The following is a 14,965-nucleotide window of genomic DNA, read 5'->3' on the forward strand; positions in this document are numbered from 1 at the left end:
GATTATGTTTTAGTCGACTGTTCGTCGTAGAGGGAAGGTCGAGATCCCATCTCAGTCCGTCCGTTACCCGGGGCCGATTGGCATGGTTGAGGATCATATTGCTGATGCACACGAGGGTTTTAGACAGGCGTATGAGTCCCTGCCCGATGAGTTCGAGCCGGTAAGCTTTCTGACACATCTTTCATTCTTCTTAATATTGCTTGTTACTGACTTTTTGCTTTCAGGTCACTCACTCGGATATGATAAGCTTTATGAAGTTGATTGAAGCTCTAAAGTATTGTGTCATCAAGCTACGACACGGTCCGAGTTGTCAGAGTGGTTCAGTGACGTTCACGAGGTATATTCACCTGTTTTGCCATGTTTACTTTTTGTTACATCACTGATATCCTTTCATTTTGTGTCTTTCAGGAGTGACGGAGGCAACGGAGGTCTCGCTCATGCTAGAGGCATAGAGGCTCGGACGAGGGGGAGCCTAGTTGCCGCAGACGATCCCTTGAGGTTCGTCGGCATTCTCAGACACAGTGGCAGCCGCCTCAGACTTCTCAGCCATTTCAGGGCTTTCAGACTCAGTGGCAACAGTCTCTGTCTTCTTAGCCTTTTCAGGAGACTCAGTGGCAACATCCTTTGTCTTCCCAGCCATTCTGGCCTTCACAGCCTGAGTCTAGGCCGGTCATTACTCCTACGGACCAGGCTTATTTTCAGTTCCATTGTCTGGGACGATACCTCCACTGACGCTTCCTACATCTTGGAGTCAGCCTACGCAGTTTACCAGCTGGACATGACCTACTTTGAGTATGTCTTCTGCTGGAGCTATGGGTACTAGTAGGGACATTACTCCTCATACTCGGATGATGGAGGGTATTTTTGGTCCGCCATTCCCTTACTCGCGGTCTTGCGATGACACTGATCCTAGTTCTTCTGGATCTGAAGAGTTTTGACTGAGTATTTTATTATGTACATTGACACTACTCGTATCATGACTCATTCTTGTACATTTTATTCATACTTCATGTATTTGACATTATTTACTCAATTAGTGTGCATGTTAGTGTGTGCTCGAGACTGACTGTGTGTGATTGTGTATTTATTAATAACGCGAAAAGGCCGTTATTATTGGTAAGTGGAGGGTACCGACCTTCCCCAAAAGAAAATAAAAATAAAAATAGGACAAGTTTTACAACTTCCCAAAAAAAAAAAGAAAATAAAAATAAAAATGGGACAAGTTTTACAACTTTTCCAAAATAAAAATAAAAATGTGATAAGTTTTATGACTTCCCCAAAAATAAAAAGAAAATAAAAATAAAAATAAGAATGGGACAAGTTTTACAACTTCCCCAAAATAAAAATAAAATAAAAGTAAAAAATAAAAATAAAAATAAAGATAAAATAAAGGGAGAATTTTATTAGGAATAAAACTCTCAAAAAACGAGATTGAAGGATAAACAGGGAAGGAAAATAGAACAAAAATCCGGGAAAAATAGGTCAAGGATAAAAATTAAAAATGCGTGACCATCGTGACACGTGGAACTATGCCGCGTCACGGTATTTACTGCCGCGCCACGATAAATATTGCCGTGTCACGGTATGTCCTACCGTGTCGCGGCGCACAAACAGTGTAGTGATGCTTTTTACGCGTGTAACTGGATAGATTTTTCGTGTTTCTGAACTCTTTTGGCTATAAATTACAACCAGTTAATTCGTGATATATGCATAATTACGAAACATAAAATAGCTAGAATTTCATATTTTAATAATAATGTCTCAGAATTTTGATAATACATTGCGTGATTGGTTATATTCTTTGACTAATGGAGACAAAAGAGAACTGGAATTGTTTCATGTCAGAGGTTTATTAGCATTAAGGCATGTAGTGATTGAACATGACTTTTTGAGAGCAGCCTTAGATTATAGGAGTCCAGAAACCCATTGTTTCAAGTTTCATTATGATGAAATATGTCCTCTGTCGGAGGAATTTGGTGCTATCTTTGGATTCCTTGCTAGGAATCTCGTTGCAATGCCTACTCCACGTGAATATTATTACCAAAATTTTGAACGTCATCTAAATCTGACAGATCCAGATTTAAATAGAATTGTGTGTGGTAATGAAGTAGATCTAGAAAAGCTTGCAAATTTATATTTTAATCGTCCTATCTCTGAGTCATAACATGTATACCCTAAAAGGGGTTATATTTTTTGCATTTTTAGCAAGCTTTTATTTGCAAACGGTAGAGTAGGACATGGTAGTTTAGCATCTGTGCTTGAACATGTTGAATATGGAAGATCCCCTTTGCCTACTTACCTTAGAGAAACCCTGCGTGGTCTTGATGAAGCAAAATCTGACGGGAAAGCCATCAGGATGGGCTCTCTAGCACTGTTGCAGGTAAAAACACGTTTTGCATAACCACCGTGACACGTGGCAGGCACCGTGTCATGTTACTGTTTGCCACGACACGGTGCTCTCTGCCTTGTCATGTGCTCCTCTGCTTTTTTTTTATTTTATTTATTTTGCAGATTTGGTTGATGGAGCGTTTGGAACTCTTTGAAGCCCCCAACAATACAGAAAAATATGGTCCCAATGATCTAGTTCGTAGGAAGAAAAATTACTCTGCAAACATGTCATATGAGGATTGGAAAGTGTTCTTTGTAAAGAGAGAATTTTCCATTCGATGGGTGGTGCCTTGGTGGAGGCTCACTAGGATGGTTGGGACGAATTATACGCCGTATTGTCGTATTCCTAGTATTTCAAAGTTGACCTTTTATTGCCCTTCCTGATTAATGCGACAATATGGACTTGAACAAGTAGTTCCACGCTATAATGATAGTCATCGTGAAGTATTATTGCATGAAAGTAATGTTCACAAGTATGAGACCTATTGGATTGGAAGGCTTATGTGGACTGTTTCTGTGAGTGACCAAGCTCCTTCCCCCTTGTTTAGTGCATAGAAGGCGTGGTTGAATCCTCGAAGTAGGAGGGAGCGAGTTGGATCACGTAAGTTTGATGTGAAGGGTCGACTTGGATGTAAGAAGGCGCCTCCTAAAGATCGTTTAGGTCCGAGAACACAAGGGATTGAATTTAAGACTCCTATAATGCCTAAGAAGAAGAGTTATGTGAAAGGAAAGGGTAAAGAAAAGATGGTTTATAGGGAAAAACAACCTAAGAACTATGAAAGAGGTGAAAGTTCAATTAGAGGTGTGACGGTTCGAGCTACAAAAGATACACTAATGGTGAAGGCCGACCTAGTTGAAAAGAAGAAGGAAGCTTCTAAAGTGAAGAAGGATTAGGCCAATATTTCTTTGCTTTTATAATTTAAGTTTTAATTTTTAAATAAGGCGTATGATGCCAATAGTTGTAGTGACATTTGTAATAGCATATTTATTTTCGCCTTAATTAAAACTTACAATGATTTTTTTTTTTTTTAATCCGAGTCAAGAAGTTGGATGCAATGGAAGAATCAAACAAAACAATTAATAAGAATCCTGGAAATACTGCCGTGTAACTACAACAAAAGGATTAATTAACAGCGCTTTTTTTCTATAAAACACAGCGTTTGTAAAGCGCTATTGAATATATGCGCTGCTAAAACAATTATAGCGCTTAAGTTAAGCGCCATTAATAGTGTTCAATTTAGCAGCAATGAATATAAAACGCTGTAAAATCAATTAAAATGGTGGGAAGGTTGATGACGTTCATAATTTATTTATTTTGAATTAATCAATAGCATATATTAGAAAGCGCTGTTAAATATTTTAAATTCAAAATCTATATAATGCATTAATTATAATTATTAATAAATATGTAGCTAAACAAATCAGTACAAACTAACCAAGATCTAGAACAGAACTAAATTTAGTTTTCCAAATGAAATAAATGTCTTAAGGTCTCATAAAATACAAATAATATTAATAGTCATTTTTGGTAACACTCTCCAAGAAAGGAAAAAAATTACAGTACAATATATGTCAATTCAAATATATACATACCCTAATTAAGTCACTACAAAATTCTTAAATTAAAAATTTGTGGCCTATTACAAATTAAAATACATGGTGAATCAACCACATATTCACATGAGAAGAACATGACGTGCCCATTGAGTTCGGATTTCATCAATTTGGTCTTGATCATACCTTGAGACATTGCAATCATGAAAGTACTGCAAAATATAAAATAAGACCGGACAAAAAAGAATAAATAAAATAAGAATTTTGATTAACATAATAAGCATCAAATGTAGGCATATTAAGTTTAAAACAAAGAAAAGGTCATACATCTTCAAAAATTTGGGTTTGCTTATGCTCAATGATCTCTTTCATAAATCTTATAACGTAATATCCACAATCAACGCCATTATTTTGTCGTGGGCACTGCATAATCATGACAAAAAAATAATCATAAATAATTTCAAAAATTGTAAAATATAACAAAAATTACAGTCATACAACATACTTGTATCTGCACCCACTTGGTGCTCATTTTAATCTTCTTTAACAATCCTTTTTCACTTCGAAAACCAAAGAGTGCTCTGCATAACAACAAAATTGCAATAATTAACCATTGCATTTCACACTTGATTATGTCACCTTAAAAATTGCATTAATTAACCTTTGCATTTTACACTTGATTTCAAGTAATAGATCGATGATGAGATGACCATTGTAGATGAAATAAAAGATGCTACACTACACTTATGTCCTTATTTATACATTTCCTACATAATTCTCCAACTCCGTACCATTTCTGCCAGAGTTGACACTACATCAGTTGCACAACTTAAGGTAATATTGTATTGTCTGCACTCCTATGGTATATAATTGCACAACTCAACAAGGCATCTTCTTACCAAATTGTTCGTTAGAAAACCATTAGAAATCTAGGAGTAAACTCACATGCCAAATCTTAAGAAGCAGCATATAAGAAATTAAAACAAGAAAATGACAGTGAGCTTAGAATTATACATTCAACCTAAAAATATGAAAATCTGGCACTTTTTAGAGGAATTTTGCACCAATATTCATTAAAAGAAATTGAAAAAAGTCTCTAACCTGTCGACAATTGAACGCAAATCATCTCCAATTCCATTTCCTGTGCCTTTGTTATTTTCATTGTGTAGAGGATCCAGAAAATATACGATGTCATTATACGGATCAATAACACACAACACCCAATGAATCCTATGTAGTAAGGGGTAAAAACCAACTCTTAGTAGCTTAAATTATTTACCATGGACAAATATAATATAAAAAAATAATATACATACCCAACATTATACGGTGCTAGGAAGACCCTTCCTTTAGTTGCCTCAACTTTTAATAATGTATTCTTGATGTATTCAGAACGAGCTCTTTGATCCTCTTCAACTTTCTTTATCTCTCCCTTCTTAAATTGTGCTACGAGAGATATCCCACTTGGACATAAAAAGCCAAATAAACCCACTTTACCAAGCATTTGGCAACGACGATGCAATAACCTACGAATTCATCATGAAAGATATATGACTAAATAGATCTTTAAAACTAAATATATCATGTAACCAACATAAACATATTTCCTTAAAAAAAACAAAAAAAAAAACAGTATAAACAAATAGCTAATAAACACTCACGACATGTAAATTACGATATGACAGACACCAATTTTTGCTTGGGCAAGAAATTGAAAAATCTCTTCACGGCCTATGAAGATCTCATTATTTTGACCAGGAATTCCCATGTCAATAAGGATGTGAATTTGTTCTTTCTGAGCCATCTTCAAAGTGTACTTGTGCATTATTTGAAGATCAGCCGGAAGGGTGTCCGGGAATGGGATTGTTTCAATATTATCATCCAACTTTTGTGGTTGATATTCAGATGATGCATGAGAAGGTTCATCATTTCTTATTATGGTATTCAATGGAGAAGCTTTGGTCTTCTTAGCTTTGGGATCTGAAGAAGTTTTATGACCCTGTGAACACTAGTAATCGAAATTTTTTTTTATTTTATAACAAAAAAACGGAAAGTGGCAATCATCAAGAAATAATATTAAAAAAACTGGATTTATACCGGAACATCTGTAATAATGAGATGTGTGGGCCACAATACAATTGTGTTTATGGCATCTTTAAGGACGAATGCTTCACCATCATCGAGAGGGACGGGCAAAGGTGTATGCTCCTCAGTTGTATAATTTATTGCAACTCGCATGTAACCCGATGGTAATGATTTATTATGTACCACAGAACCGTTGTTAACATTGTGCACCTTTCCAGTAGCTACCACTCTATAACTCGGATCTGATAAAGCTAACTGGCATGCAATTATTCCCTATATAATAAATAGTAAATACTGATTTAGCATAATTCGCCTCAACTAAGACCTGACAATATAGCAATATAAAATTTTCAACGGAACTTTGGGATGGAGTTTGAAACATTATACCTTGCCCCTATTTTGTTCAAATAATTGTCTTTATAGTTATCTAACCACTTCAATTAGTAATTTTGCTAAATCCTGTTGTTAGACAACTAGATATGTATGATATAATTTATAAGACTCATCATAATAAGAGTGCTAGAAAGAGTTCCAGTGGGAAGATAGAACCTCCATCAGGTTCAATATACCTCTAGCAACATGACATTCCCAGAGTTGTAGTATTGAATACCCAGAGAATATGATAGGGAAAAAAAGAGTTACAGTGTGAGAACAATATAAATTAATGTAAAGCTTATATTCCAAAGGAAACACCAATATCAATGTATTTTAACTTCAAAGTTTCACAACCAGCATCACTTTAACATATTTAATTATACTACATATAAGGCATCTTCACACGTGTCTTTAACAATCTAATCAAAATTTAATGAGAAAAATAAAGAAATTTTTACCTCAGGAATTTGAATGGTTTTATTATGTTCCAAAGCTACTTGATCGGTGCTATAATTTTCAACAATCTCCTCATCAAGATGTTTCATTTTCTCCTCCAACCTCGATTTTTTCAATTCTTGTAGCTCTTGTTCTAAGAATTTGATACGTGATTCCATTTCTGTTATCTTTTCTTTCTTTGAGTCACATGCTCCAAAGTATCTTTTAGGTGTCACTCCAGTACCAACTGCCCTAACTCGTCCAGTTCCTTCTTTCTTCTGCAAAGCCCTACTAAGTACGTTATCACGGCCATGATCAACAAACTCACCATTAGATGATTGATGCATTAGATCATCCTGTAACATATTTAAAACATACAATAGATCTTGAGATTGAATCATTCCACATTCCAAAACAATTAAAAATGATTAGAAGTTCATACAATTCGAGCAGCCACTTCTTTGGCTTTAACTGAAGGTATAACTATATTATCTTGGTTGGTTCTCATAAGTTTCCATAGTTCACCACGACCTAAAGATGAAACAATTTTACCTTCATCGTTCTTCAGCTTTTTAATCTGGATTTAAGACCAAAAGTAAAATTTAGTTTAGTTTGCTGGAAGTAATTATATAATGTCACTATAATACCTCAATACTAACCATATCTTGTTCATATCTAGCACAACCTCTTCGTCCTTTTTTTTGGGGATACTCATTCTTCGATGCACGCTCTCGATTAACTGCACTTTTCTCCTATTCAAGCATTAAATAGTGGCAAAATATCACTAACATTTCAGTTTGTTTATTGAAGTTTGGACTAATTGCTTTATAAATATGTATTATAGAAAAGAGAAAAGAAACCTGAAACTTTTTACAAAGACGACTTTTAACGAACGTTTTCCAATGAGAGACATCAATAAAATCATATTTTGAAGGTGGCTTCTCTCGCAAATTTCCTTGTTGATCAAACAACCAATTTCTTGAAAGATATGATTTAAAGTTGCTACAACATCGCCCTCCTTTGCGTAAAAACCAATCTTTATCCCTTTCAGTAACCTTAAAAGTTATCTACAGTGAACAAGTAACAAAATGTAAATAGTAATCAATGTACAACTCCATGTAAACATATATATATACTCATTAATTAAACAATTTTACCTCCAGATCCTCAAAAAGTGCATCTTTTAGATTTTGAGGAACTTTGTGCCAGTGTGGGTAAATGATTGGAACATTTTTGTGGATACTAGCTCCCCAATAACTCATCAGTTTATCACTATATTCCCCAGTAGGTTGACCATTGGCATTCCACTGAACATTGAATCTCACACCCCTATTTCTAGCTCGAACCAATGATGCCATTCTAGTTGCACCTCGACCTGTGTCCTTTTTACCTTTATAAGTAGGATGACCATTTGCATCATTATTTTCATCATCACCATGCTCATGATTGATATGTACAGAAGCCATTAACCTGGGACATGAGATATATATTAGTAAGTTTAAACATGTTAATTAATGTAATTCCTGCTCATACAAAGATAAAATAACAAATACATGTAAAGAAGCCACTAAAAAAAGAATCACATGGGCAGATTATTCATATTAAAATCATATTAAGCATATGTAAATATTTGTAATATAACAGTAAAAAATTGGGGGCTAAGAGGGAAAAACAGATGGTTGTATGATTACAAAATTAATGCCTTTTCCTCTTTTTTCCCTTTTTAGTACTTGAGTTTGATGTATTTTCGACCCATATACCCTCTCCATGATCAACTCTTGTGTATGCCTCATTCTCCACTACATTGTCGCTAAATGAATGAGATTGTAATGAGAATGAAGGGTCTTCCATGTCATCTATATCTTGGTCTCCTAACACATTTCTTTTATTTGATGACAAAAGAACATGTCTCCTTTTATTTGCCGGGTCAGTCACATAAAAAACTTTCTTTGCTTGTGAAGCAAATATGAATGGCTCCTCCTTATAACCCACTTTCCGGGATTAGCCCCTCGACGGCGTCGCGGAGCGATCCATGATTTTCCTGTCGGAGCCAGCTAGCCTGACCGAGGCGAGTCAGGAGTGGAGTTAGTATCGAGTCTACGAGGGCTCCTGCGTCGGGGTACCTCTATAGTTGGCGTAAGAGTTGATTTCACAGTGTGTTTTTTTCACTTTGGTGTTATTTTTCGGCATTCACTACATTCTCTTATGGTTTTCAAGTCCCTGTCGAGATCCAATATCGGCCCTAGGCTGGCATGACCAACCTTCCCAAGGCTTTAGAGCTTTCGGCGTGTCGTACTGTCTTCTTTGGTACATGACATTTTGTTTGGTACCTTGGAGAGCGTGTTGTTCGTCAGCACAGCGTTGATCGTTTTGTGGTGCCATTGCCTCCACCTGAGTCGATGTTGCACTTACGCTTGTTGGAGGAGTTGTTGAATAGGAAAGAGCGCTATCAGTTTCCTTGGCAGGAGTTCGTGCGCATGGGCGACGACTATTCTCAAGACTTGCTTCCTTACTTAGCTCCTTCGCCCCGTCTTCCCGAGGTTTGAATCTCTTTGAGAATTTTTATTTTTCTAGTCCCTATTTAAACCGTCGAATAACCTGATTATTCGATTATGTTTTAGTCGACTGTTCGTCGTAGAGGGAAGGTCGAGATCCCATCTCAGTCCGTCCGTTACCCGGGGCCGATTGGCATGGTTGAGGATCATATTGCTGATGCACCCGAGGGTTTTAGACAGGCGTATGAGTCCCTGCCCGATGAGTTCGAGCCGGTAAGCTTTCTGACACATCTTTCATTCTTCTTAATATTGCTTGTTACTGACTTTTTGCTTTCAGGTCACTCACTCGGATATGATAAGCTTTATGAAGTTGATTGAAGCTCTAAAGCATTGTGTCATCAAGCTACGACGCGGTCCGAGTTGTCAGAGTGGTTCAGTGACGTTCACGAGGTATATTCACCTGTTTTGCCATGTTTACTTTTTGTTACATCACTGATATCCTTTCATTTTGTGTCTTTCAGGAGTGACGGAGGCAACGGAGGTCTCGCTCATGCTCGAGGCATAGAGGCTCGGACGAGGGGGAGCCTAGTTGCCGCAGACGATCCCCTGAGGTTCGTCGGCATTCTTAGACACAGTGGCAGCCGCCTCAGACTTCTCAGCCATTTCAGGGCTTTCAGACTCAGTGGCAACAGTCTCAGTCTTCTTAGCCTTTTCAGGAGACTCAGTGGCAACATCCTTTGTCTTCCCAGCCATTCTGGCCTTCACAGCCTGAGTCTAGGCCGGTCATTACTCCTGCGGACCAGGCTTATTTTCAGTTCCATTGTCTGGGACGATACCTCCACTGACGCTTCCTACATCTTGGAGTCAGCCTACGCAGTTTACCAGCTGGACATGACCTACTTTGAGTATGTCTTCTGCTGGAGCTATGGGTACTAGTAGGGACACTACTCCTCATACTCGGATGATGGAGGGTATTTTTGGTCCGCCATTCCCTTACTCGCGGTCTTGCGATGACACTAATCCTAGTTCTTCTGGATCTGAAGAGTTTTGACTGAGTATTTTATTATGTACATTGACACTACTCGTATCATGACTCATTCTTGTACATTTTATTCATACTTCATGTATTTGACATTATTTACTCAATTAGTGTGCATGTTAGTGTGTGCTCGAGACTGACTGTGTGTGATTGTGTATTTATTAATAACGCGAAAAGGCCGTTATTTTTGGTAAGTGGAGGGTACCGACCTTCCCCAAAAGAAAATAAAAATAAAAATGGGACAAGTTTTACAACTTCCCAAAAAAAAAAGAAAATAAAAATAAAAATGGGACAAGTTTTACAACTTTACCAAAATAAAAGTAAAAATGTGATAAGTTTTATGACTTCCCCAAAAATAAAAAGAAAATAAAAATAAAAATAAGAATGGGACAAGTTTTACAACTTCCCCAAAATAAAAATAAAATAAAAGTAAAAAATAAAAATAAAAATAAAGATAAAATAAAGGGAGAATTTTATTAGGAATAAAACTCTCAAAACACGAGATTGAAGGATAAACAGGGAAGGAAAATAGAACAAAAATCCGGGAAAAATAGGTCAAGGATAAAAATTAAAAGTGCGTGACCATCGTGACACGTGGAACTATGCCGCGTCACGGTATTTACTGCCGCGCCACGATAAATATTGCCGTGTCACGGTATGTCCTACCGTGTCGCGGCGCACAAACAGTGTAGTGATGCTTTTTACGCGTGTAACTGGATAGATTTTTCGTGTTTCTGAACTCTTTTGGCTATAAATTACAACCAGTTAATTCGTGATATATGCATAATTATGAAACATAAAATAGCTAGAATTTCATATTTTAATAATAATGTCTTAGAATTTTGATAATACATTGCGTGATTGGTCATATTCTTTGACTAATGGAGACAAAAGAGAACTGGAATTGTTTCATGTCAGAGGTTTATTAGCATTAAGGCATGTAGTGATTGAACATGACTTTTTGAGAGCAGCCTTAGATTATAGGAGTCCAGAAACCCATTGTTTCAAGTTTCATTATGATGAAATATGTCCTCTGTCGGAGGAATTTGGTGCTATCTTTGGATTCCTTGCTAGGAATCTCGTTGCAATGCCTACTCCACGTGAATATTATTACCAAAATTTTGAACGTCATCTAAATCTGACAGATCCAGATTTAAATAGAATTGTGTGTGGTAATGAAGTAGATCTAGAAAAGCTTGCAAATTTATATTTTAATCGTCCTATCTCTGAGTCATAACATGTATACCGTAAAAGGGGTTATATTTTTTGCATTTTTAGCAAGCTTTTATTTGCAAACGGTAGAGTAGGACATGGTAGTTTAGCATCTGTGCTTGAACATGTTGAATATGGAAGATCCCCTTTGCCTACTTACCTTAGAGAAACCCTGCGTGGTCTCGATGAAGCAAAATCTGACGGGAAAGCCATCAGGATGGGCTCTCTAGCACTGTTGCAGGTAAAAACACGTTTTGCATAACCACTGTGACACGTGGCAGGCACCGTGTCATGTTACTGTTTGCCACGACACGGTGCTCTCTGTCGTGTCATGTGCTCCTCTGCTTTTTTTTATTTTTTTATTTATTTTGCAGATTTGGTTGATGGAGCGTTTGGAACTCTTTGAAGCCCCCAACAATACAGAAAAATATGGTCCCAATGATCTAGTTCGTAGGAAGAAAAATTACTCTGCAAACATGTCATATGAGGATTGGAAAGTGTTCTTTGTAAAGAGAGAATTTTCCATTTGATGGGTGGTGCCTTGGTGGAGGCTCACTAGGATGGTTGGGACGAATTATACGCCGTATTTTCGTATTCATAGTATTTCAAAGTTGACCTTTTATTGCCCTTCCTGATTAATGCGACAATATGGACTTGAACAAGTAGTTCCACGCTATAATGATAGTCATCGTGAAGTATTATTGCATGAAAGTAATGTTCACAAGTATGAGACCTATTGGATTGGAAGGCTTATGTGGACTGTTTCTGTGAGTGACCAAGCTCCTTCCCCCTTGTTTAGTGCATAGAAGGCGTGGTTGAATCCTCGAAGTAGGAGGGAGCGAGTTGGATCACGTAAGTTTGATGTGAAGGGTCGACTTGGATGTAAGAAGGCGCCTCCTAAAGATCGTTTAGGTCCGAGAACACAAGGGATTGAATTTAAGACTCCTATAATGCCTAAGAAGAAGAGTTATGTGAAAGGAAAGGGTAAAGAAAAGATGGTTTATAGGGAAAAACAACCTAAGAACTATGAAAGAGGTGAAAGTTCAATTAGAGGTGTGACGGTTCGAGCTACAAAAGATACACTAATGGTGAAGGCCGACCTAGTTGAAAAGAAGAAGGAAGCTTCTAAAGTGAAGAAGGATTAGGCCAATATTTCTTTGCTTTTATAATTTAAGTTTTAATTTTTAAATAAGGCGTATGATGCCAATAGTTGTAGTGACATTTATAATAGCATATTTATTTTCGCCTTAATTAAAACTTACAATGATTTTTTTTTTTTTAATCCGAGTCAAGAAGTTGGATGCAATGGAAGAATCAAACAAAACAATTAATAAGAATCCTGGAAATACTGCCGTGTCACTACAACAAAAGGATTAATTAACAGCGCTTTTTTTCTATAAAACACAGCGTTTGTAAAGCGCTATTGAATATATGCGCTGCTAAAACAATTATAGCGCTTAAGTTAAGCGCCATTAATAGTGTTCAATTTAGCAGCAGTGAATATAAAACGCTGTAAAATCAATTAAAATGGTGGGAAGGTTGATGACGTTCATAATTTATTTATTTTGAATTAATCAATAGCATATATTAGAAAGCGCTGTTAAATATTTTAAATTCAAAATCTATATAATGCATTAATTATAATTATTAATAAATATGTAGCTAAACAAATCAGTACAAACTAACCAAGATCTAGAACAGAACTAAATTTAGTTTTCCAAATGAAATAAATGTCTTAAGGTCTCATAAAATACAAATAATATTAATAGTCATTTTTGGTAACACTCTCCAAGAAAGGAAAAAAATTACAGTACAATATATGTCAATTCAAATATATACATACCCTAATTAAGTCACTACAAAATTCTTAAATTAAAAATTTGTGGCCTATTACAAATTAAAATACATGGTGAATCAACCACATATTCACATGAGAAGAACATGACGTGCCCATTGAGTTCGGATTTCATCAATTTGGTCTTGATCATACCTTGAGACATTGCAATCATGAAAGTACTGCAAAATATAAAATAAGACCGGACAAAAAAGAATAAATAAAATAAGAATTTTGATTAACATAATAAGCATCAAATGTAGGCATATTAAGTTTAAAACAAAGAAAAGGTCATACATCTTCAAAAATTTGGGTTTGCTTATGCTCAATGATCTCTTTCATAAATCTTATAACGTAATATCCACAATCAACGCCATTATTTTGTCGTGGGCACTGCATAATCATGACAAAAAAATAATCATAAATAATTTCAAAAATTGTAAAATATAACAAAAATTACAGTCATACAACATACTTGTATCTGCACCCACTTGGTGCTCATTTTAATCTTCTTTAACAATCCTTTTTCACTTCGAAAACCAAAGAGTGCTCTGCATAACAACAAAATTGCAATAATTAACCATTGCATTTCACACTTGATTATGTCACCTTAAAAATTGCATTAATTAACCTTTGCATTTTACACTTGATTTCAAGTAATAGATCGATGATGAGATGACCATTGTAGATGAAATAAAAGATGCTACACTACACTTATGTCCTTATTTATACATTTCCTACATAATTCTCCAACTCCGTACCATTTCTGCCAGAGTTGACACTACATCAGTTGCACAACTTAAGGTAATATTGTATTGTCTGCACTCCTATGGTATATAATTGCACAACTCAACAAGGCATCTTCTTACCAAATTGTTCGTTAGAAAACCATTAGAAATCTAGGAGTAAACTCACATGCCAAATCTTAAGAAGCAGCATATAAGAAATTAAAACAAGAAAATGACAGTGAGCTTAGAATTATACATTCAACCTAAAAATATGAAAATCTGGCACTTTTTAGAGGAATTTTGCACCAATATTCATTAAAAGAAATTGAAAAAAGTCTCTAACCTGTCGACAATTGAACGCAAATCATCTCCAATTCCATTTCCTGTGCCTTTGTTATTTTCATTGTGTAGAGGATCCAGAAAATATACGATGTCATTATACGGATCAATAACACACAACACCCAATGAATCCTATGTAGTAAGGGGTAAAAACCAACTCTTAGTAGCTTAAATTATTTACCATGGACAAATATAATATAAAAAAATAATATACATACCCAACATTATACGGTGCTAGGAAGACCCTTCCTTTAGTTGCCTCAACTTTTAATAATGTATTCTTGATGTATTCAGAACGAGCTCTTTGATCCTCTTCAACTTTCTTTATCTCTCCCTTCTTAAATTGTGCTACGAGAGATATCCCACTTGGACATAAAAAGCCAAATAAACCCACTTTACCAAGCATTTGGCAACGACGATGCAATAACCTACGAATTCATCATGAAAGATATATGACTAAATAGATCTTTAAAACTAAAT

The 14,965-nt window shown here is 35.9% G+C and overlaps 2 long non-coding RNA genes across 4 annotated transcripts; both read right to left on the bottom strand.

Annotated features, from left to right (window-relative positions):
• Positions 1-3,949: 3,949 nt before the first annotated feature.
• On the bottom strand, positions 3,950-5,295 carry LOC145572400 (uncharacterized). 2 transcript variants are annotated; one of them, XR_014096825.1, is made up of 4 exons: positions 5,259-5,295; positions 5,044-5,172; positions 4,270-4,365; positions 3,950-4,154 (listed from the first exon to the last, which is right to left on the bottom strand). It is a non-coding gene; the product is annotated as an uncharacterized LOC145572400 (long non-coding RNA). The 2 variants fall into 2 exon arrangements; XR_014096826.1 differs by lacking the exons at positions 5,044-5,172; positions 5,259-5,295 and adding an exon at positions 4,448-4,511.
• An 8,099-nt stretch (positions 5,296-13,394) lies between these two features.
• LOC145572401 (uncharacterized) lies at positions 13,395-14,740 on the bottom strand. Of its 2 annotated transcripts, XR_014096827.1 has the most exons (4): positions 14,704-14,740; positions 14,489-14,617; positions 13,715-13,810; positions 13,395-13,599 (listed from the first exon to the last, which is right to left on the bottom strand). It is a non-coding gene; the product is annotated as an uncharacterized LOC145572401 (long non-coding RNA). The 2 variants fall into 2 exon arrangements; XR_014096828.1 differs by lacking the exons at positions 14,489-14,617; positions 14,704-14,740 and adding an exon at positions 13,893-13,970.
• Positions 14,741-14,965: the final 225 nt, after the last annotated feature.

This window comes from Chenopodium album, chromosome 12 (assembly GCF_948465745.1).
Source record: "Chenopodium album chromosome 12, dcCheAlbu1.1, whole genome shotgun sequence".
Classification (NCBI taxonomy): domain Eukaryota; kingdom Viridiplantae; phylum Streptophyta; class Magnoliopsida; order Caryophyllales; family Amaranthaceae; genus Chenopodium; species Chenopodium album.